We start from the raw sequence: 24,221 nt of genomic DNA on the forward strand, positions 1-24,221 counted from the left end.
AAGGTGGTATCTCCTTTTCATCTCAATCAGGATATCACCTTACCTTCCTTTTGCCCTAATCCAGTTCACACATGTGAAAAGGATTTGCACTCATTAGATCTAGTGAGAGCACTCCGGTACTACGTGTCTCGCACAGCGCCCCTGCGCCGCTCAGATGCGCTCTTGTACTTGTCGCCGGTCAGCGTAAGGGTTCGCAGGCTTCCAAGTCAACCTTAGCTCGGTGGATCAAGGAACCGATTCTTGAAGCCTACCGTTCTTCGGGGCTTCCGATTCCTTCGGGGCTGAAAGCCCATTCTACCAGAGCCGTGGGTGCGTCCTGGGCATTGCAGCACAGGGCTACGGCTCAGCAGGTGTGTCAGGCGGCTACGTGGTCTAGTCTGCACACTTTCACGAAACACTATCAGGTGCATACCTATGCTTCGGCAGACGCCAGTCTAGGTAGGCGAGTCCTTCAGGCGGCGGTTGCCCACCTGTAAGAGGGAGTCGTGTCGGCTCTTTTTTATCGAGGTATTCTTTTACCCACCCAGGGACTGCTTTTGGACGTCCCAATTGTCTGGGTCTCCCAATGGAGCGACAAAGAAGAAGGGAATTTTGTTTACTTACCGTAAATTCCTTTTCTTCTAGCTCCAATTGGGAGACCCAGCACCCGCCCCTGTTCCCTTCGGGCTGTTTGTTCTTTTGTGTATACATGTTGTTCATGTTGAATTGTTCTTTTGGTTCATGGTTTGCAGTTCTCCGAACATCCTTCGGATTGAATTTACCTTAGACCAATTTATAAGTTTCCTCCTTCCTGCTTTTGCACCAAAACTGAGGAGCCAGTGATGCACGGGAGGGTGTATAGGCAGAGGGGAGGGGTTACACTTTTTAAGTGTAATACTTTGTGTGGCCTCCGGAGGCAGAAGCTATACACCCCAATTGTCTGGGTCTCCCAATTGGAGCTAGAAGAAAAGGAATTTACGGTAAGTAAACAAAATTCCCTTCTTTGTTCACCATCAAAAATAACTCACATGGTGAGAAATGATACATTTTATTGACAAATTGTTTAAAAACCATATAACAGACCGTAGTATAATTGAATGACAAATGGAAATTACTTTAGAATGTGCCTCATATTTTGGACTATAACACACGCTTTTAACAAGAAAAAAAATCTTCCTAATAGGTGAATGCAGTCAGGAGGCAGCGTCCTGTAATGATGGAGAATGCTGACAATGTCCTTCCCAATTACTGAGAGAACTGCTCTCTCCTCCTGCCACACACTGATCTGTGCACAGCAGGAGATAAAGTTACAGAGACATGTACAGACGATGCAAGTCCTAAGTGAGCAGCTGAAAAAGTTTCCACCCCACTAGCTCCAGGTTCTTTCAGGTTATGTAATCAATCACATGACCTGAAAGGAATTGCAAAATGGGGTGAATGTAAATATTTAGCAGAGTTGTGTGTGTACACAATGATGAGTAGAAATGAGTGGACCCATGGAAGTCCAGGTTCTGTGAGTTTAGCTGGACTTTTTTAAAGTTTTCTGTTTTGGACTCGACCTCAACTTAATTTGAAGGCACTGATTGGCAGTTTGTGTCTCCACCCACATTCAGCTAGCCATAAAGAAAACACTTCCGGGGGAGGGCGTGGTTTTCTCTTTTAATTTTTTTTTGTGTGTGTCTGCACACTGCATCTGATCATGCTGTTGTTACCCTCAGTGTGAGCAGTTCAAACACTGCAAGCAGCTTGCACGGGGATGAGCATCAAGTATACCCAAGCACTGCACTGGTCGCTTAAGTGGTTTGCATACGGAAATCACCTGAACTCTGATTTCTGAAGTCTGTTCGGTACGAACGCCGAGCACCGAACATTAGGTTCGCTCATCTCTACTGAGCAAAGTGTGAATGATGTTTTGAACTTTTGACTTTCAGCCTTCATATCTCACCATCCCCTACAGCTTTGAGCGTGAGTCTTCCATCATTTTATAGACAATCATATTGGCTATCTCATACATAAATTTTACTTGCAACTATTTAGCATATGATTGGTTATGCAGATTCTTGTGATATCACTGCATTGTTTCCAATTTGCTCCTAAAAATCTGAATTTACATTATTATTATTTTGTAAATCCAACTTTTGGCTTTCAACAGTGTCTGAACCCTTCTCGGCATGCTCTTAGTCAGATTCTAGCAAGTCTTGACCGAAATCTGATCCCAGGTCTACTCTACACGTTTCCAGTGTTGGTGCATACTAGGAAACTCACTTGGGTATGTATACAGCTTTATCTTTAACTCTACCCACAAGTGTTCAATTGGATTGAAGTCTGCTGTCAGGGGGGGGGGGGGGGGCAATCCAGTACCCCTACTTTATTGTCACTTAACCATTTCTTCACCAATCTCAATGTGTTCTTCAATTCATTGTACTGATGAAAGACTGTCGTTCTTTTCATATCCATACTGCTCGAGTGTACAAAGTAACTTGTCTTGTAGGATACTCACTTATAGCTCAGCATTGAGACCACCATCAATCCTGGTCAAGTATCCAGTGACTTTGGCTGTGAAACAACCACATATCAGGTTGCCTGCATTGAACTTGACAGTTCCTTCAATTTTTCGATCCATAAACCCCTTTTTTCCTTGTTTTTTCCTGACCCACTTGCAAGATCAGAGCCTAGTCTATTCAGTTTCGTCTCATCCCTCCAAATCACCTGTTTTCTAACTTCTACTGTCCACTTTCATACTTTTTTTAAAAACTTGAGTTGTTTCTTGTCACCATGTTGAAGTTGAGGTTTCTTCACCTTTATTTTGTGAAACGTGCTTCACGTGATGCTCGCATGGCCATCTGTGATTGCACTATTACGAAGCATATGAGCCATCTCCATTGCTGTGTTTTTTTCACCAGAACTGATAGACCTTGTGATGAGTCGACTTGTTGACGCCAATATTTTGCCTGAAAGTTCATATCTTAGCTTTTGAATGGATGTATGGACTTCATTTCGTATTCTTCCAATTGTCATGGCACTCCTATGAAGCAGACTGGCAATTTTCTTGGTTAAGAAACCGTTATCGATGAGCTGGATGATGCGGTTTATCTTTTCTTGGGAAATCTTCATGGCTGCTCCTCGATTCGAACCAATGACCTGAGCTATGTTAGAACAGGTCGTAATTTGTAGTATACAGGAAGAAAAATATTTTTTCACCACCAAGAGCAAAACAGTAACAATGCAGTGACATGACAAGAATTTGTATAACTAATCATATGCTAAATAGTTGTAAGTCTAATTTATGTATTAGATAGCAAAGATGATTGTCTAAAATGATGGTAGTCTCATGTTTAAAGCTGTAGTGGATGGTGAGATATGGATCCTGAAAGTCAAAAGTGCAAATCATTGTTACCCTTTGGCTCCTCAGTATATAATGTACAGTATATATGTAGCAGAGCGCTATGTGAATATAAATCTGCATATGTAGCAGAGCTGAGTGTGCATGTACTGTCAATGCAGCAGTGTTATGTGTGTATATATGTGCGCTACAGAGTGCTCTTTAATGTCTATACTGTGAAGCTATATGCAATAAAACACCTGGTGCAGAGAAACACTAACAATAAATTTACTACTACCCTATTCTACCATAGTGCATTAAACTTTGTGATCTTGACGCTCCTTTTTAGATCTCCAGGGAAGATTTAATTAGTTGTAAAGTTGTTTTTCCTATTTGGTACTGCTAAACCTCGCGTGCGTCTTATGTAAGGTGTACTTTATCGTCCAAATATACATCATAATAAAACTACAATTGTTTTCAATCTAATATATAAAGCTGAGTGTGTGTGTGTGTGTGTGTGTATGTGTGTATGTATGTGTGTATGTCCGGGATTGGCATCTGCACCGTCGCAGCTACAGCCACAAAATTTTGCACACTCACACGTGTGGACCCCGAGAGTGTCATAGGCTAAGTTTTGAGGGGAAATTTTAACCCCCGAGCTTTACAGTTATTCGCCAAAAAACCTGCCTCCATTAAAGCGAATGGAGCTGGGAGCCACAGTGCAGGCAGAACTTCAGAAGAATGCGCAGCCACGCCCTTATATGGAAGTTGGCGTGTCACAATGCAGCCAGGGAAAGAGACAGACACCGACAAGGAAAGAGGCAGACACAGACAGGGTAAGAAACAGACAGACTGGTAAGAGACAGACACAGACAAAGAGACAGACAGGGGAAGAGACAGGAAAACAGGGACAGGTTAAGAGACAGACACAGACAGGTAAAGAGACAGACACAGACAAAGAGACAGACACAGGGAAACAGACAGACAGGGAAAGAAAGGGAAAGAGACAGACAGGGTAAGAGACAGACAAAGACAGGTAAAGAGACAGACAAAGAGACAGACACAGGGAAAGAGACAGAGGGAAAGAGACAGACAGGGAAAGTGACAGAGATAGTTAGACAGACGGAAAGAGATTGAGACAGACTGAGAAAGAGAGAGACAGACAGGGTAAGAGAAAGACAGACAAAGAGAGAGACAGAGATATATACAGAGGGGGAGACAGATATTATAATTGCATTTATATCTATTTGTTTTGTGGTTTCTATTTTGTTAACAGCAGTTATTAACCCGGGCGAATGTGTGTGTATATGTCCGGGATTGGCATCTGCACCGTCGCAGCTACAGCCACAAAATTTTGCACACTCACACGTCTGGACACCGAGAGCGTCATAGGCTATGTTGTGAGGCGAAATTTTAACCCCGCGCATTCCAATTTACCAATCAATTTTGCCCCTATCTACATAATGGGGAAAAAGTGAAACGAAAAGTGTATCCGCACCGTCGCATTTACAATCACAAAATTTTGCACAGACACCTCATGTGACCCACACATGGAATATCTAAGTTTTCTCATTATTGGTTAAATTGAACTTTTCAACAAAAATTTCAAATATTTCTGAATTTCTGCACACATGTATCTTGGGATCATATGCAGGAATTAATTTGCATAAATCCAAAAGGTTCTTTCTGAGTTTAATTCCTAACTTAGCCTGATCTATTTTTAGAAACTGATCGTCGCCATTTTCTCCTCTCTGCACATGTCCTTCTCTGGCTCCTCCCCCTTCTGGCTCCTCTATGGAATTTCCTTCTTCTCCAACATCCTTTCCTGCTTCATTTCCTGTGTCCTGAAGGTCACCTTCAATAGACAGCACATGTCTGTGGCCACCTTGGGGACGATTTTCATTAGAGACATTACAGACAGAATCATTTTCTGACAATTCAGGTTGTCCATTTCCACAATCTTTAAATTTCTCTAACACTAACTTGTGAAATTCATGGACCAAAGACAGACATTCCTGCTTTTCTTTTTCTCTTGATTAAAAGACACCGTAGATTGTACACGTGAATTCTCAAGTTCACACTCCCCATAAAGGCTTACCCAGAGCTCCTCTACATTAGAAATATCTGAGTATGTGAACTGTAATTTACTTTGTTTAGAAAAAAAAAGAGATAAAATCCATTTTCTTACCTGGAATGACCCAACCGTGAATGGATGATCCCCTGAGACTTGATTCACCTCGTTCAGAATGTTCAATACTTTATGGACTGACTTATCCTGTTCCTTCAAAGACACGTCAAAGGATGATCTTCTGTGGCTTTACGAACTCTTCAGCGTTCATGTAAAAAAAAACCACTCATGCGACTTGAAGCCTTATCCGTATTTTTAGGTCCTGCGTGATTTTTAACATAAAATTGTCGATTCCTGATACTTTGCAAGAGGTATTAGCATTACTTCTGTATCTGCCCCCCTTGTGCAAAGTGAAGGAATTAGTACAAAAAATGAATAAAAAAAAATCAAGAATGGCTGGCTCACCAAAATGTTAAAAATATATATCCCTTTAAACATATTTTTCTTTATATACGCGATAAGATATAAGAACCGATAAACTTCAAAAATGTAATAATAAAAAAAGGATTTATATTGACTAAAAATGATTGACAAAAAAAGAAGAGTTGATTAATTACAGAGAAGGAAAACAATATTCTTCGTTAGCTTACGTGAGGAGTTAATATATAGTCCATGTCTTTACTAAATCAATAGAAGTCTTCATTCATCTTTCCCAGGTTCCTGAATGGATAGGCAAGCGTGATATACTGTAGACCTGACAGCATGTGTTGCTTCATCTTGGATGGATGGATGGTTTTGACCCCCAGCAGCTTTGACGTGTGTAGTTCGACTCTCCGGAGCAAGAGTCCCCCTCCCACCATGTGTCATGTTATATATGCAGCTGTTCAAAACCATATAGGGAGATTCTGCTGAATGCATGATGTAAGCCTCTGGAAGCTTCCAGATAGTCTATATATATTCAATGTCAGCATCTATCTATATTCAATACAGACTCAAAATATTAATTTCTATAAGTACTGTTATCAATATTCTGCCATCTATTATCTCGATGTATTATATTATAAATTATTTGATAAATGTAAACTTTTTACTCTGAGCTCAGGGAAGAGAAACCAGAGAGCGCCGGACCCCTGGGACTGGGCTCAGGGCAGAGAAACCAGAGAGCGCCGGATCCCCAGGACTGAGCTCATGGCAGAGAAACCAGTGATCACCGGACCCCCAGGACTGAGCTCAGGGCAGAGAAACCAGAGAGCGTCGGACCCCCAGGACTGAGCTCAGGGCAGAGAAACCAGAGAGCGCTGGACCCCTGGGACTGAGCTCAGGGCAGAGAAACCAGAGAGTGCCGGACCCCTGGGACTGGGCTCAGGGCAGAGAAACCAGAGAGCACCGGATCCCTGGGACTGAGTTCAGGGCAGAGAAACCAGAGAGTGCCGGACCCCCGGGACTGAGCTCAGGGCAGAGAAACCGGAGAGCGCCGGACCCCCGGAACTGAGCACAGGGCAGAGAAACCAGAGAGTGCCGGACCCCTGGGACTGAGCTCAGGGCAGAGAAACCAGAGAGCGCCGGACCCCTGGGACTGAGCTCAGGGCAGAGAAACCAGAGAGTACCGGACCCCCGGGACTGAGCTCAGGGCAGAGAAACCAGAGAGCGCCGCACCCCGGGACTGAGCTCAGGGCAGAGAAATGGGGGAGAAAGGAGAAAACGGGATGAGCCAAGAGGGGAAAACACAATAATATATCCACACGGCTCCGCTCCTACACCTCATTCACATGGCTCAATTTCATATACACATCGTTCACACATGGCTCTGGTCTGTAAACCTAATTGACACTCAGCTGAATAACTCTATGCGTATAATATCTGGTGCCATTAGACCTACACCTGTTCACTGGTTACCTGTCCTAAGTCATATCGCATGGGCAAATCTAAGAAGACAAAAGCTCCTACTTAAAGAATACACTAAAGTTGTGAATAATGAAAAACTTCCAATACACCAAAATATCAGAGATGTTACAATACAACGATTGAAATCAAGACACCCACCCATCCGAACTGCAATCACCTTGCATGAACAAGACTTCAATTTAGAGGAGAAATGGGGAGAACTTTGGGTCAATGTAGTAGACGGTGATCCCCAAATGTTGCCCAATTTACAAAACCCTCCACCAGGCTTCAATCTACCAAGGAAAACATGGGTTACTCTAAATCGTATCAGAACAAGCTTTGGCGTCTGTGCAGATTTTATGTATAAGTGGGGAAAATATGACTCTCCGACCTGTGACTGTGGAGCAGATCGTCAAACTATCCAGCACATTGTTAAGGAGCGCCCCCTGAGATCCTACCATGGTGACAAGAAGGATTTCTATATTGTAAATGATAACGCTATTGCATATATAGAAAATCTTGATATTCGACTTTGATTTTTATCCTTTTGATATTTTTCAATCATTGTCTATTGCCTGGTGTTTATTTTTATATGATGGTAAGATATACGTTCATACGATTAAATAAATCTGGTCTGTACACATCGTCCATGTGTGGCTTAGTACACGCGTGACTCCACTGGATAAACGTCGTACACACACGGCTCTGCTCCGCACACCTCGTACACACACGGCTCTGCTCCGTACACCTCGTACACACACAGCTCCGCTCCGCACACCTCCTACACACACGGCTCTGCTCCGCACACCTCGTACACACACGGCTCTGCTCCGCACACGTCATACACACACGGCTCTGCTCCGTACACGTCGTACACACACGGCTCTGCTCCGTACACGTCGTACACACACGGCTCTGCTCCGTACACGTCGTACACACACGGCTCTGCTCCGTACACGTCGTACACACACGGCTCTGCTCCGTACACGTCGTACACACGGCTCTGCTCCGTACACGTCGTACACACGGCTCTGCTCCGTACACCTCGTACACACACACAAGGCTCCGCTCCGTACACCTCGTACACACACGGCTCCGCTCCGTACACCTCGTACACACACGGCTCCGCTCCGTACACCTCGTACACACACGGCTCCGCTCCGCACACCTCGTACACACACGGCTCCGCTCCATACACCTTATACACACACGGCTCCGCTCCGTACACCTCGTACACACACGGCTCCGCTCCGTACACCTTGTACACACACGGCTCCGCTCCGTACACCTTGTACACACACGGCTCCGCTCCGTACACCTCGTACACACACGGCTCCGCTCCATACACCTCGTACACACACGGCTCTGCTCCGTGCACCTCCTACACACACGGCTCCGCTCCGTACACACACGGCTCTGCTCCGTACACGTCATACACACACGGCTCTGCTCCGTACACGTTGTACACACGGCTCTGCTCCGTACACGTCGTACACACGGCTCTGCTCCGTACACCTCGTACACACACGGCTCTGCTCCGTACACCTCGTACACACGGCTCTGCTCCGTACACCTCGTACACACGGCTCTGCTCCGTACACCTCGTACACACGGCTCTGCTCCGTACACCTCGTACACACAAGGCTCTGCTCCGTACACCTCGTACACACAAGGCTCCGCACACCTCGTACACACACGGCTCCGCTCCGTACACCTTGTACACACACGGCTCCGCTCCGCACACCTCCTACACACACGGCTCCGCTCCATACACCTTGTACACACACGGCTCCGCTTTGGACACCTCGTACACACACGGCTCCGCTCCGTACACCTCGTACACACACGGCTCCGCTCCGTACACCTCGTACACACACGGCTCCGCTCCGCACACCTCCTACACACACGGCTCTGCTCCGTACACCTCGTACACACACGGCTCCGCTCCGCACACCTCGTACACACACGGCTCTGCTCCATACACCTTGTACACACACGGCTCCGCTTTGGACACCTCGTACACACACGGCTCCGCTCCGTACACCTCGTACACACAAGGCTCCGCACACCTGGCACACACACGGCTCCGCTCCGTACACCTCGTACACACACGGCTCCGCTCCGTACACCTCGTACACACACGGCTCCGCTCCGTACACCTTGTACACACACGGCTCCGCTCCGCACACCTCCTACACACACGGCTCCGCTCCATACACCTCCTACACACACGGCTCCGCTCCATACACCTTGTACACACACGGCTCCGCTTTGGACACCTCGTACACACACGGCTCCGCTCCGTACACCTCGTACACACAAGGCTCCGCTCCGTACACCTCGTACACACAAGGCTCCGCTCCGTACACCTCGTACACACAAGGCTCCGCTCCGTACACCTCGTACACACAAGGCTCCGCTCCGTACACCTCGTACACACAAGGCTCCGCTCCGTACACCTCGTACACACAAGGCTCCGCTCCGCACACCTCGTACACACAAGGCTCCGCTCCGTACACCTCGTACACACACGGCTCCGCTCCGTACACCTCGTACACACAAGGCTCCGCTCCGTACACCTCGTACACACAAGGCTCCGCTCCGTACACCTCGTACACACAAGGCTCCGCTCCGTACACCTCGTACACACAAGACTCCGCTCCGTACACCTCGTACACACACGGCTCCGCTCCGTACACCTCGTACACACACGGCTCCGCTCCGTACACACACGGCTCCGCTCCGTACACACACGGCTCCGCTCCGTACACACACGGCTCCGCTCCGTACACACACGGCTCTGCTACATCCCCACTATAAACCCCTCCTGACCCCACACATAACCTTCCCCTCATCCAGCAACATGACACCCAGCACAGCAGAGTCCTGCATACACTGAGGAGCTGATCATGTGACCCCTGACTCCTCCCCTCCATGTGACATCATCACAGGTCCTGGAAGCACAGAGCAGCCATATATCTAGTGTGCGGCTCTGCAGGAGGAGGTATGTGGAGATTCCCCATTACTGGGGCAGGGGGCATTAACCCCTTCAGCTCTGAGACTTTCTTGGTGTTTTTCTCTCGCTGATTTCTATGAATCGTGAGGTTTTTGTTCCTTTTCCTCTGATAGATACAGACGCCCCAACTATGAGAGGCCGGAAGTGAGGAAACCCGTCTGCCCTCAGCCCCTTTCCTGCCCTCAGTCCTCGGCCCCTTTCCTGCCCTCGGTCCTCGGCCCCTTTCCTGCCCTCGGTCCTCGGCCCCTTTCCTGCCCTCGGTCCTCGGCCCCTTTCCTGCCCTCGGTCCTCGGCCCCTTTCCTGCCCTCGGTCCTCGGCCCCTTTCCTGCCCTCGGTCCTCGGCCCCTTTCCTGCCCTCGGTCCCTCGACCCCTTTTCCTTTCTGTCCTCAGTCCCTTTCCTTCCCTCGGTCCCCTTTCTGCCCCAACACAGTGTAATGTTCCCCCCTCACAACTCTACAGCAGTGATAGGACACACCGTGTTCCTCTCTATATTTTATCACCATTCACCATTTCTTTCTCCCTCAGTCGGAGGAGTTGTCAGAGGGTTGGATGCAGTGGGGGCATTCAGCAGACGCCGAGGACAGCAGGTGCAGGGAGAAATCAGGGAGCGTCCTCAGTATCCAGGATTAGAGATTGGCGAACCTGCATATATTCGGGATCGGTGGGTCTAACCGGATTTTAAAAAGAATCCTGGTTCTAGACTGGACTTAATCCCGAACATACCCGGAAACCAATCCCCATATAAGTCTATGGGGACCCAAATATTGTGCTTTACAATGGTGGTAGAGGGGCTAGGGGGATTAGAGCAGGAATATTTTACTTACCGACTGTCCAACGCAGCTGTAACACTGCTTCTGGGGCCACTTTTTACACTCAAACATATTCAAAGGCAGTCCCGGCATCTGTGATTGTTGCAGTCAGACCGCCCTGTGTGACAGCATGTGTGATTGTTTGGAATCAGACATGCTGTCTGCGTCTCTATAGTGGTGTAAAAATAAATAAACAAATTGCCGTAGGGTCCCCCGTATATTGTGATACCCAGCTCCAATAGGGTATACAGCTACAGGCTGCAACCCCCAGCAGTATGCTTATCCTGGCAGTGTATCAAAATAAGTGGAACCGTATGTGGCTTTTTAAAAAAAAATCTTTGAACAAATAATAAAAAAAAAACCAGCATGTATTCCCCCTCTGTTTTGATACCCAGCCATAATAAAGCCATCAGCTGAGGGCTGGTATTCTCAGGCTGGTGAGGTCCATAGTTATTAGGTTTCCCCCAGCCTAAAAATAGCAGCCTTTAGCCACTCAGAATAGGGTCATTCCATGTCAAGTGGACCAGTGGTCCCCACTCGACCAATTTTGCTGAAAATTTATAAGGATGTACATGTATGTTTGAAAAGAGGTTCTGTAAATTTTTAGGGCCAGATCTCAAATACATTGGGCACTGTTGACCGTTCACTGGAGGTTCCACCAAACCTGCGGCTTCAGCTAAGAGGATTTTGCAAACTTTGGCACATAGCCATTAGAGTTCTATACTGGCTATGAAGCTGAAATTTGGCATACTAGCTCAACTTTTGCTGCTAAACACGATAAAATTATTACCGGCTATGACAAAACAATATTTCGGCCGCAATTTTGTGTCAAAGTAGCTTGTAAAACGCCTCGCATAAAATGTATGCCTAACTTTGCCCATTTATAACTCCAGACCAAAAACCAATAGTAACTGGTGCTTTGCCCTGTACACCAAACATCTACATGACTTTGCATTGCTGCAATATCACGGTCAAGCATATGTATTTGTGGAAATATTCACACCCACATATGATGAAAAACTTAAAAACCCCGAATTTTACCTATTTTTAGGTCAAATTTCTCAAAAAGGGTACCCCTAAAATATATTAATTCTGATATCATTAGAAAGGGCACATTTTTCTCTACAAGGATCATTGTTATTTTTTTGGAGTCTCTCAGTTTAAGGAAAGAAAAATGCCACTGAACTTGGTGTTATTTATGCGCGTAATGCATTGATTTTGTGTTTGGTTTTCAGATTCTTATCACGTTACAGAGTTGTATTGTTGCTAGCAATGTCTATTATAATCAAAAACCTATAAACCTTTTAATTTAGGAAAAGTTATTGACTAATAATAATAACTAATAATAACCAGTGATTGCTCACGACATGACACAGGTGCAGTCCACACTTTCTTAACAGTAATTGTGGAGTATCTCAAGACTCTAATCTATGGGATTCGTCATATCCACTACTTCAGCGATGGATCTGCAGCCCAGTACAAAAATTTCAAAATTTTTCTCAACTTGTGCCACCACAATGCTGATTTCAATATCAGCGCTGAATGGAATTTTTTTGGTACCAGTCATGGAAGGTCGCCCTGTGATGGGATTGGAGGGACAGCAAAGAGGTTGGCAGCTCGTGCCAGTCTTCAACGCCCAACTGAAAACCAAATACTGACCCCGGTGGATTTATTCAACTTTTGCAATGAGCAACTGCATGGAATCAAGGTTTTTTTTTGTTCCAAAAGAAAAAATTGACGAAATAGGGGTAGTTCAAGAGGAAAGGTTCAAAGATGGACATACAATTGCTGGAACAAGAGAAAATCACCAGTTTGTGCCAATTGATGACAAAAAGATTCGTATTTCAAGGGTGTCAAATGACCCTTCATCTTTCATTGCCCATGTAGATAGATCTGTCAGATCAGAAATGCCTTTTGTGCCAATTGCAAACCTCCAGCCAGGGCAATACATTGCCTGCATTTACGATCGGAACTGGTGGATTGGAAATATTTCTGAAATTTCAGTTGACGACCATGATGCATTAATAAATTTTATGCATCCTCATGGACCAGCTAGCTTATTTCACTGCCCTGTGAGAACTGATACATGCTGGATTCCCGAGCAGTCAGTCATTGCAATAATTCCAGCACCAGCTGCAACAGCAATGGGCCGACAATACAGCTTCTCTGAACTGATTATGTTTCAAATTCAGCAACAATTCCCGACCACTTACTTAGACTGAACATTATGGCTTGGGAACCAACAAAAGATACCCAATATTAGGTTTGGGATCCTAGGCAAAGACACCCACCCTCAGGCTTTGGAACCTGCGATAAAGAGACCACCCGTGACTTGCCTTGCACGGCTATCGGCCATGGCTCCTAGGCGATGGGGCTGCCAATTCTCGAAAGACAGCATTATTACAATTCTTAATAGGATTATAATACCAATTCTTAGGGAATTGGTTGTGGTATAACCACCATGGACCAACGCAAGGGTTTGCATAGTGCAGTTACCATTCATTGCGTATTAATAAATAGCACCAAGTTCAGTGGCATTTTTCTTTTCTTAAACTGAGAGACTCCAAAAAAAAACAATGATCCTTGTAGAGAAAAATGTGCTCTTTCTAATGATATCAGAAGTAATATATTTTAGGGGTACCCTTTTTGAGAAACTTGACCTAAAAATAGGTAAAATTCGGGTTTTTTAAGTTTTTCATCATATGTGGGTGTGAATATTTCCACAAATACATATGCTTTGACCGTGATATTGCAGCAATGCAAAGTCATGTAGATGTTTGGTGTACAGGGCAAAGCACCAGTTACTATTGGTTTTTGGTCTGGAGTTATATATGGGCAAAGTTGGGCATACATTTTAAGCAAGGCGTTTTACAAGCTACTTTGACACAAAATTGCGGCCGAAATATTGTTTTGTCATAGCCGGTAATAATTTTATCGTGTTTAGCAGCAAAAGTTGAGCTAGTATGCCAAATTTCAGCATCATAGCCAGTATAGAACTCTAATGGCTATGTGCCAAAGTTTGCAAAATCCTCTTAGCTGAAGCCGCAGGCTTGGTGGAACCTCCAGTGAAAGGTCAACAGTGCCCAATGTATGTGAGATCTGGCCCTAAAAATTTACAGAACCTCTTTTCAAACATACATGTACATCCTTATAAATTTTCAACAAAATCAGAGAAGGTCGAGTGGGGACGATTTTTAAAACTGGTCCACTTGACATGGAATGACCCAAATCCAATAGATACAACAATCCCAGCACTTTACCCCGCTCATCCCGATTGAACTGGTGCAGTGGCAGTCGTGGTAATATAAGGGATTGATAGCTCACAGCTACCATTAAAAACAAGAATAGTTATAGGATGAGTCTATAACACCCCCCAAATACTGATGATGTAAATGAAAACAAACACAAGCATCGAAAAAATCCTTTAATTGAAATTAAATACATAAAAACACCCACTTTCTCCAGTTTATTAACCCAAAACACCCAGTTCCGACGTAATCCACACGGATCCCATGACGATTCTGACTCTGATGTCACAGCGCTTGGGCACAGAATATGACCGCACACTGTACTTTCAGACAGAGACTAACTGAGCTGCAGCTGTGACATCACTCAGTTTATCTGCGGTCATAGCTGGAGGTCTCCATGATACTGCACCTATGACCGCAGGTAAACTGATCTCAGGTAATCTCATTGAACTCAGTGATATCACCTAAGGTGAACGGAGTTCACAGACCTGCATCTCCTGGCTGAAATAAGCGGCATTCTTTTTACCAAGAGATGCAGATTTGGTGCTGAAATTTATATACCATATTCCTGCACCAAATCTGCATCTTTTGGCAAAAAAACCCGCATCAAAACGCGATGCGGTTTTGTTGCAATTTTTTTGCTAGAAGATTTGGTGCAGGAATAAATTTCAGCTCCAAATTTGCATCACTTAGCAAAACGCCCTCACAAAAACATTTTTGATGCCATTTTGGTGCGGTATTCTGCCGGGAGATGCAATTTGGTGCAGAAATCTGGTGCAGACATTTCAGCAGCAAATTTGCATCTCCTGGTAGAAAACTACACAGTAACAGCATCAAAACTGTTTTTGTGCAGGTTTTTTTTACCAAGAGATGCAGATTTAGTGCTGAAATTTATACACCATATTCCTGCACCAAATCTGCATTTTCTGCCAAACAAAACATCGCATCAAAACCACATCGCGTTTATAAATAAATATATATATGGTCTATAAATGTCAGCACGAAATCTGCATCTCTTGGCAAAAAAACCACGGCTTTCTGCCAGATGTAGGCCTGATTTAACTCAGTTCACCTGATGTGAAGTCATTGATTTCAATAAGGTCACCTGAGGTCAGTTTACCTGCTGTCACAGGTGAGGCACCGTGGGAACCTCTAGTTGTGACCTCTCATAAAGTAGGTGACATCCCCGCTCACAGCTGTGTCAGTTAGTCTTTGCCTGTAGCCGCAGCAGGCTGTCTTGTTCTGTGCCAGCACACTGCGATTGCAGGCTGTAGCAGAGTCGGGATCATCGTGGAACCATGTGTGGATTACGTCGGGGATTAATTGATGCAAGAGGGTGTTTTTTTGTATTTTATCTCAGATAAAGGATTGTTTTGGTGTTTATTTCTTTTCACTTACAGTATTAGTAATAGGAGTGTCTCATAGATGCCTTCCATTACTAATCTAGGGCTTAGTGGCAGCTGCGAGCTGTCACTAACCCCTTATATTACCACGATTACCACTGCACCAGAGCAGTGGGGATGAGCGGTGTAATGTGCCTGGATTGTCGTATCTAATGGATACGACAATTCTGGACGGCTGCAGGCTATTTTTAGGCTGGCACGAGCCCAATAATCATTGGTCTCCCCAGCCCAAGAATACCAGACCCCAGATTTCGGCTTCATTATGACTGGTTATTAAAATGGGAGGGGGGTGCACGCTGTTTTTTAATTATTTAATAAAATTTTTTAAAAAAGCTGCATTGGGTCCTTCTTATTTTAATACACAGCCAAGCTAAGCACACAGCTGGGGGCTGCAGCCAGTAACCGTATTCTTTATCGGTGCTGGGTATCACAATATGTGGGGAACCTATGCCAATTTATTTATTTATTTTTACACCACTATAGAATGCAGACAGCGTGTATGATTCCAAGCAATCACACACGCTGTCACACAGGGTGGGGGTGCATTCTGATTGCAACCAATCACAGATACCGGGACCGATCGGCATGGAAGCAGTGAATATGTATGAAAGTAATGAGCGACCCTGGAATTAATGTTACAGTCGCGTAGGAGACTCAGTAAGTACAGTATAACGCTCCTGCTTTATTCCCTATTTTCTTTCTATTTTTTTTTTTTTTAATTATCTGGTGGCCAAATCCGAATAGTAACACTACTAGTTACCTGAGAAATCCATGTTTGGGATCGGTGCACGGACACTATGTATCTGGTTCGGATTCCAAATTTTACAGACCAGGTTCGCCCTTCACTATCCAGGACGGCTGCGACATGTCAAATTATATTTTGTTCCTTCATAGTTGTAGCAGCCAGAACTGTTCATTTCCATGTTTTGTTCACTATATGATTTTTTTGTGAGACAAGAGTCGATTTGCCAAACACATCTGTAAGGCCGAGTTCACATGCAGCGTAAATGCTACAGTTTTTCTGCTACTTTTTATCTGTATATTTTCTGCAGGTGTCCGCACCAAAGTACCAAATAACAATCTTCTCAGGTTTTTGTAATTTTACTGCATTTATTTATGTTGTTTTTTGCATTATTTGATGTTTTTGGTTCAGATTTGAAGAAGCGTTTTTAATAAAATAGAAAACTTTTGATTCTGTACTTAAAAAAGTAAGTGTATTTTATACATGCGTCGTTTACACTTTCTTTTTACTGACTCTCGATAGAAGTCTGTAATGAAAAAAAAAAATTGAAACTGAACAATTCAAAGTGGTCACAAGTTTTCATGAAATTGCATCCACTTTGCTTAGACTGTAAAACTTTTTATAGCCACAAAGAACCATTCGGGACGGTGTTTAACCTAAAAAACTAGACTTTATTTATTCTTATAAAAATATTAACAATCACATGTGTCAAACAAGAGATCTCAAACTTATCACACTGGACGTGTCAACATACCAACATTATCTCAGTAATCTCCAAAATGCTGTGAGAACACAATTAATCCTCCAGTAATCAATATCTTATATTAAACTTCAATTTATAATTCCTACCATAAACGGTGGGTGTACAGGTATAATTAATGTTCAGATAAGGCAGATCATTTTGTTATCGCTCCCATTGCTGTAAAAAACTCTGACTCACAAAGATTCTGCCTGAACTCAACCAGCTGTCAGCATTCATATATACCAGTGAATCCTTAGTGATTCTGTTGTAATTAAGCAAACACCCAGCGTGGCAGCGTGTCCGCCACCAACAATTACCTCCCCAAAGTGACTGGAGCAACCCACGGCAATGAAGAGATACACTGACCTGACTGTGATGGTAATTGGTGTGACCGTCTTCTATCCCGACGCGCGTTTCTCACTTCTTCAGGGGACGTGTGTATATGTCTTTGAAAAAGGCGCCTTTTTATAGTGGGACCGGAACCTCCTTCATATGTGTGCAGTGACGTATGCCCGGCCCGCCCCCATAATGACGCGGCACCAGGACCTCCTTCCTATGTGTGCAGTGACGTATGCCCGGTCAGTCCCCATTAGTGACGCGGATCCATCCATACCTCCGGGTGCATTTCCCCCCTTCCCCTCCCTTCCCTGTCTCCCCCCTCTTTTTCCCTGTCTTAGTATAGGAAGTTGAATATGTTCTGGGATACCCTGTTTGAAATTTTATGTTGGTGTTTAAGCGTAAGTTACCTGGAGTTCAGTCATGACCAGGAATGTAATATTGCAATATTGAAAAAATCTAGGTGAGGTAGAGCTAACCCTGGGGGGATATAATCCTATGCTATTGTTGATATAACGTTGGTATGGGGGTCATCATCACCCCCGCTTTTAATAGTTAGGTATGAAAGAATGGGATCGTGTTGTAATATTGTATGATATGGTTCCCACTCCAGAAGGGAGCAGTTTAGTAACACTTACCGTAATTGCATAGATCGGGCCTTACGGTATATAATTCCCATGTACGCAGTCCTACCTGGCTTGCCGGGTGCTCACTCCACGTTTGCGGTAACTTTGCAGCGCCTGCTGTTGTGTCTGGTTGCCATGGTAGTAATACCTAGGCGGCTGACACGCAGCGTGCGTTTCAACTACCGGAACGGGGAGGGGGCTGTGATACACCCGGAGGTATGGATGGATCCGCGTCACTAATGGGGACTGACCGGGCATACGTCACTGCACACATAGGAAGGAGGTCCTGGTGCCGCGTCATTATGGGGGCGGGCCGGGCATACGTCACTGCACACATATGAAGGAGGTTCCGGTCCCACTATAAAAAGGCGCCTTTTTCAAAGACATATACACACGTCCCCTGAAGAAGTGGGAAACGCGCGTCGGGATAGAAGACGGTCACACCAATTACCATCACAGTCAGGTCAGTGTATCTCTTCATTGCCGTGGGTTGCTCCAGTCACTTTGGGGAGGTAATTGTTGGTGGCGGACACGCTGCCACGCTGGGTGTTTGCTTAATTACAACAGAATCACTAAGGATTCACTGGTATATATGAATGCTGACAGCTGGTTGAGTTCAGGCAGAATCTTTGTGAGTCAGAGTTTTTTACAGCAATGGGAGCGATAACAAAATGATCTGCCTTATCTGAACATTAATTATACCTGTACACCCACCGTTTATGGTAGGAATTATAAATTGAAGTTTAATATAAGATATTGATTACTGGAGGATTAATTGTGTTCTCACAGCATTTTGGAGATTACTGAGATAATGTTGGTATGTTGACACGTCCAGTGTGATAAGTTTGAGATCTCTTGTTTGACACATGTGATTGTTAATATTTTTATAAGAATAAATAAAGTCTAGTTTTTTAGGTTAAACACCGTCCCGAATGGTTCTTTGTGGCTATAAATTGTTGGTGGTGTAAAACCTGAGTATGAGGTTGATAGATTTAGGACAAATGACGTATGTATTAGACTGTAAAACGCAGCATATTTTCTATACAAAACAGCGGATATCGTTCCCATACTACCATCCCCCCACACATGGCATAATGTTCCCAAACGACCGCCACCCCAACACACAGTAATATTCCCAGAGTACCGCCACCCCCAAACACACAGTATAATGTTCCCACAGTACCGCCATTCCCCAACACACAGTATAATGTTCCCACAGTACAGCCATCCCCCCATAAACAGTATAATGTTCCCACAGTACCGCCATACCCCCACACACACTATAATGTTCCCACAGTATTTCTGTCCCCCAGACACAGTATAATATTCCCACAGTGACGCCATCCCAACAGATATAGTATAATGTTCCCTCAGTACCGCCATCCCCCCCACACACAGTATAATGTTCCCACAGTACCGCCATCCCCCCACAAACAGTATAATCCCACAGTACCGCCATCCCCCCCACACGCACTATAATATTCCCACAGTATCTCCGTCTCCCAGACACAGTATAATGTTCAAAACAACAACAACCTTAGCACCATAATGTTCAGGTATGAAGTGAGAAACATATGAATTACAACCTTTTGAAAAGTACAAAACTTTATTAATACACTTTCATAAATATAAAAAACAGGAAAAGAACCCACAAAGTGGAGTGCATCATACCCATTTGTTAGCCCTCAAAATACATGAATAAATTCATAGGTATATATCACTATAAACAGCCATTATTGGTTGACAACGGAGGCAGTGTATGTTTATTTATTTATTTATGGGACACCTATACACCCAATCATCTCATTACAGACACAACCGTCGTGCCAACCAAAAAGTGACCACCACTTCATGCATATACAAGTATAATTAAATGCAGTTGCTGTCACAGATATTAATACTCTCCTATCCATACTCCATTCAATGCAACATGTCCCATGGTAAAATACCAAGCCTTATATATGAATAAACAGCTCTCAATATACACTGCTTCAATTAAATAATAAAATAATATAGGGGCTGCAGCATCCACCCACCAGTGACAGCCAGTATTGATATATCCACCGTGTTTGTAAAAACGAGCAATTCACGGTGGGACTGATTTTCACCTTACTGGGAGGACGGTGCAGCCCTCCAATAATAGCCACCATCCAGCAGGCAGCTGAAAGCAGACAGTAAGGCAGCATGGACTGGAGATCTAAATAAATGAGTAATAGCTGGCAACAATAATGCATATACACAATGCTCTGCATAAGCGGGGCATCATATTAGGTAGTACAAAATAGAGACAATATACCTTAGGAGAGGGTCACTTGGGCGAGCGCTCCACCACCCCTGACGCCGTTTCGCCTCGCTTCTTCAAAAGGGGCGTGTCAGGGTGGGGATATGTCTAGGTATTTAAAACATGGAGCAGCCAATAGGAAAGGCGTTTAGGACGAGCCTCCTTAAATGCCCCATCACATGACGCCGGTGACGTCGGCGCAAGGGGTGGTCACCGCCTACCTTTGTAAAATGAACTTCCTTAGATACGCGCGCTGGGACGCAGCGTGACACGCTTTGGCCCATATATGGCGCGCACCAGGAAGTACAAGGAGCGGAGAGCGGCGCATGCGCACCACCAGCGGACTGGGACTTAGTACAAATACATTTGCAAATAAGGCACTTTTACTGCACAGCTGGACAGGAGTCTATACGTTAGTATGCATGTATATATATGCAATTATACATCCTCAATCTTCCATACAAATAGTGTTTATAGAATTTTTAAAAAATTATTTAAACATATAATGCATTGCAGCATGTACACATTATATTAATATGCACATATCACCATGCCATCATTGCCCAATGCAAATAATTCATAGATTTTTAACCAGTAGACCATATATTTTAATATAATTATAAAATAGGGGAAAATTACATTAGTTATCCTCCAATATACTATCCCGCTGACAACACTATCTTGCAATGGAGAAAACCGCTACTTGTGAGGAAATATGACAAAAACGTACAAACAGATATAATGCAGTAGGAAGTATAACAAAAAAGAAAAATAACAAAAAAGAAAACACCCCCATGGCAGTCCTGAAAATGGCCCTATCAGGGATTGATGTTGAAAATACATCCGAACAAATCCGGATAATTGTTTCTTCTCCACCGCATTCATCCTGTATCAGACTGGATCCTGATGTTAACAAATAATTATGAACATGGTCCCACACAAACGCCCGTTGGACAGCTCATCTAGGACTAAATAAAAAACAATTGTTAAAATCACAAAACAACCTAAACTAAAACCATACCCACCCATAAAAGAAAACCCTGTTATTTGACAAAGGGAGACTCAATATTAGGGTACCTCCCAAAACTATCCTGGTTATAAAAAGAACCTGGTTATAAAAAAGAACCAAAACCTTCATGCTCATTCAAGCCCTGTGGAGCCAAAGATCCCAATCTGTAGATCCATCTACACTCTAATCTAGCCAGGGCCTGGCCAAGATCCCCTCCCCTGGGCCCAAGATGAATCTGGTCTATGACACGGAACTTCAAACCTCTTGGATTACAATCATGGTACTTTTTGAAATGCCTCAGTATCGTTTTTAAATAAATCCTCTATTGTACGGGCATTTCTAATGTCCTTGAGGTGTTCCAGAGCTCGAACTTTGAACTCCCGTGTCGTAAGGCCAACATATATCTTGGCACAGGGGCATTCAGCCTGGTATGTTACACCACTCGATGAGCAGTTAAGTGTCTTCCAAATACCAAACTTACGTGTACCATCATGATTTCTAAAGAATTTGGTCTTAATGCAGTTTCCGCAGGCCTTACAAAGGCCGCACAGAAAAAAGCCATTCAATGGATTGGAGATCTCTTTACTTTTAGTTTTTTGACGGGCCTCATAGTGATTGTGGACAAGGATATCCCGCAAATTGCGGGAACGTTTTGCCATCATTGATGGTTTTGAAGAGATATAGTTGTTTAGAATTGGATCTGTTTGCAAAATGCTCCAATGCTTCTCTAAAATGGCCTTTAAATTCCTCCACTGTGAGTTATACGTTGTTATTACTCTAGTCACATCATGCCCTGTCTTGGATCTGTCTGTGGGGGCGTAGAGGAGATCATTTCTATTGCTATCCCTTGCACGTTTATAACCATTTTTGACACTCCTCTTACTATATCCCTGTTCGATGAATCTTCGGGTAATGTCCCTTGCTTGAGACTCAAAATTCATATCACTGGAACATATCCTTTTGGCCCTTAGAAATTGTCCTATAGGAATCCCATGTATTAGAGAGGGCAAGTGGGAGGAGGTGGCATGCAACAAAGAATTTGTTGCGGTCGGCTTACAATGCATATCAGTTTGTATGAAACCGTCATCCAATACCTCAATTTGAAGGTCAAGAAATTCCAAGCGTCTGCCATATTCATAGGTGAGTTTGATATTTAGTTCATTTTTGTTGAGCTCACTCATGAACTCAACAAGATCCCGTTGACACTTTTGGAATTTGTTTTACATCACAATTTTTTTACTTTCAATAAAAGGGTTTATTTACAGTTACAAGGCACAGCGATGGGGGCCTCATGTGCCCCCTCGTATGCCAATTTATTTTTAGGTTTCTGGGAGCGCCATCTTTTTTTAGGCGACGTTATACCAACGGTGTCTTGTTTTCAGGAATGGATGCGTTACATTGACGATATTTGGTTTCTGTGGTCTGGATCCGAACGAGATCTTGTTGAGTTCATGAGTGAGCTCAACAAAAATGAACTAAATATCATACTCGCCTATAAATATGTCAGACGCTTGGAATTTCTTGACCTTCAAATTGAGGTATTGGATGACGGTTTCATACAAACTGATATGCATCGTAAGCCGACTGCAACAAATTCTTTGTTGCATGCCACCTCCTCCCACTTGCCCTCTCTAATACATGGGATTCCTATAGGACAATTTCTAAGGGCTAAAAGGATATGTTCCAGTGATATGAATTTTGAGTCTCAAGCAAGGGACATTACCCGAAGATTCATCGAACGGGGATATAGTAAGAGGAGTGTCAAAAATGGCTATAAACGTGCAAGGGATAGCAATAGAAATGATCTCCTCTACACCCCCCACAGACAGATCCAAGACAGGGCATGATGTGACGAGAGTAATAACAACGTATAACTCACAGTTGAGGAATTTAAAGGGATCCTGTCGTCAGAAATTTGGCTTTCAACCTAAATGTTTCCCCCTCTGCAGCTCGTGGGCTGCATTCTAGTAAGGTTTCTATACTTTTTGTGCCCCCTTTTAAACCAAAATAAATACTTTATAAAACTGTAACTTTCGGTTTGAAAATCTTGTAAATCGTCCATGGGGGCGGGCCGTGTGGCGTCCGTTGGTGTATCTTACGCCGTCCCCCATGCTTCAAATCATCCCTCATGACGCCGCCCACTACGCCCGAGGTCCCGTGCACGCCGGGACACCTAGTGACGTGGTCGCAAGCACGAGAGTATGGGCGGCGCTGTGATTGCATCGCAAGTGCCCGCCCATACTCTCATGGGCGCGCTTTCCCCACTGTACATCGCTCAGATCCTCCGCTTCTCCTGTAGTGGCCTGCTCCGCCCCTCCCATCTATTTCCTGCTGCAGGGTACGATGGGAAGGAGGTGACGTCGGGCCGGTGCAGAAGGCTGGAGGCAGTGGGGAAACGGCGTATGGGCGGGCACTTGCGATGCAATCACAGCGCCGCCCATAACCTCGTGCCTGCGACCACGTCACCAGGTGTCCCGGCGTGCACGGGACCTCGGGCGCAGTGGGCGGCGTCCTGAGGGATGATTTGAAGCATGGGGGATGGCGTAAGATACAGCAACGGACGCCACACGGCCCGCCCCCATGGACGATTTACAAGATTTTCAAACCGAAATGTACAGTTTTATAAAGTATTTATTTTGGTTTAAAAGGGGGCACAAAAAGTATAGAAACCTTGCTAGAATGCAGCCAACGAGCTGTAGAGGGGGAAACATTTAGGTTGAAAGCTAAATTTCTGATGACAGGTTCCCTTTAAAG

General features: G+C 44.5%; 1 pseudogene; it reads left to right on the forward strand.

Moving 5' to 3' along the window:
- The first annotated feature begins 10,189 nt into the window (after window positions 1–10,189).
- LOC142312225 (uncharacterized) overlaps window positions 10,190–24,221 on the forward strand; it is a 268,034-nt pseudogene continuing 254,002 nt past the window's right edge.

The sequence above is a fragment of the Anomaloglossus baeobatrachus genome, chromosome 5 (assembly GCF_048569485.1).
Source record: "Anomaloglossus baeobatrachus isolate aAnoBae1 chromosome 5, aAnoBae1.hap1, whole genome shotgun sequence".
Classification (NCBI taxonomy): Eukaryota; Metazoa; Chordata; class Amphibia; order Anura; family Aromobatidae; genus Anomaloglossus; species Anomaloglossus baeobatrachus.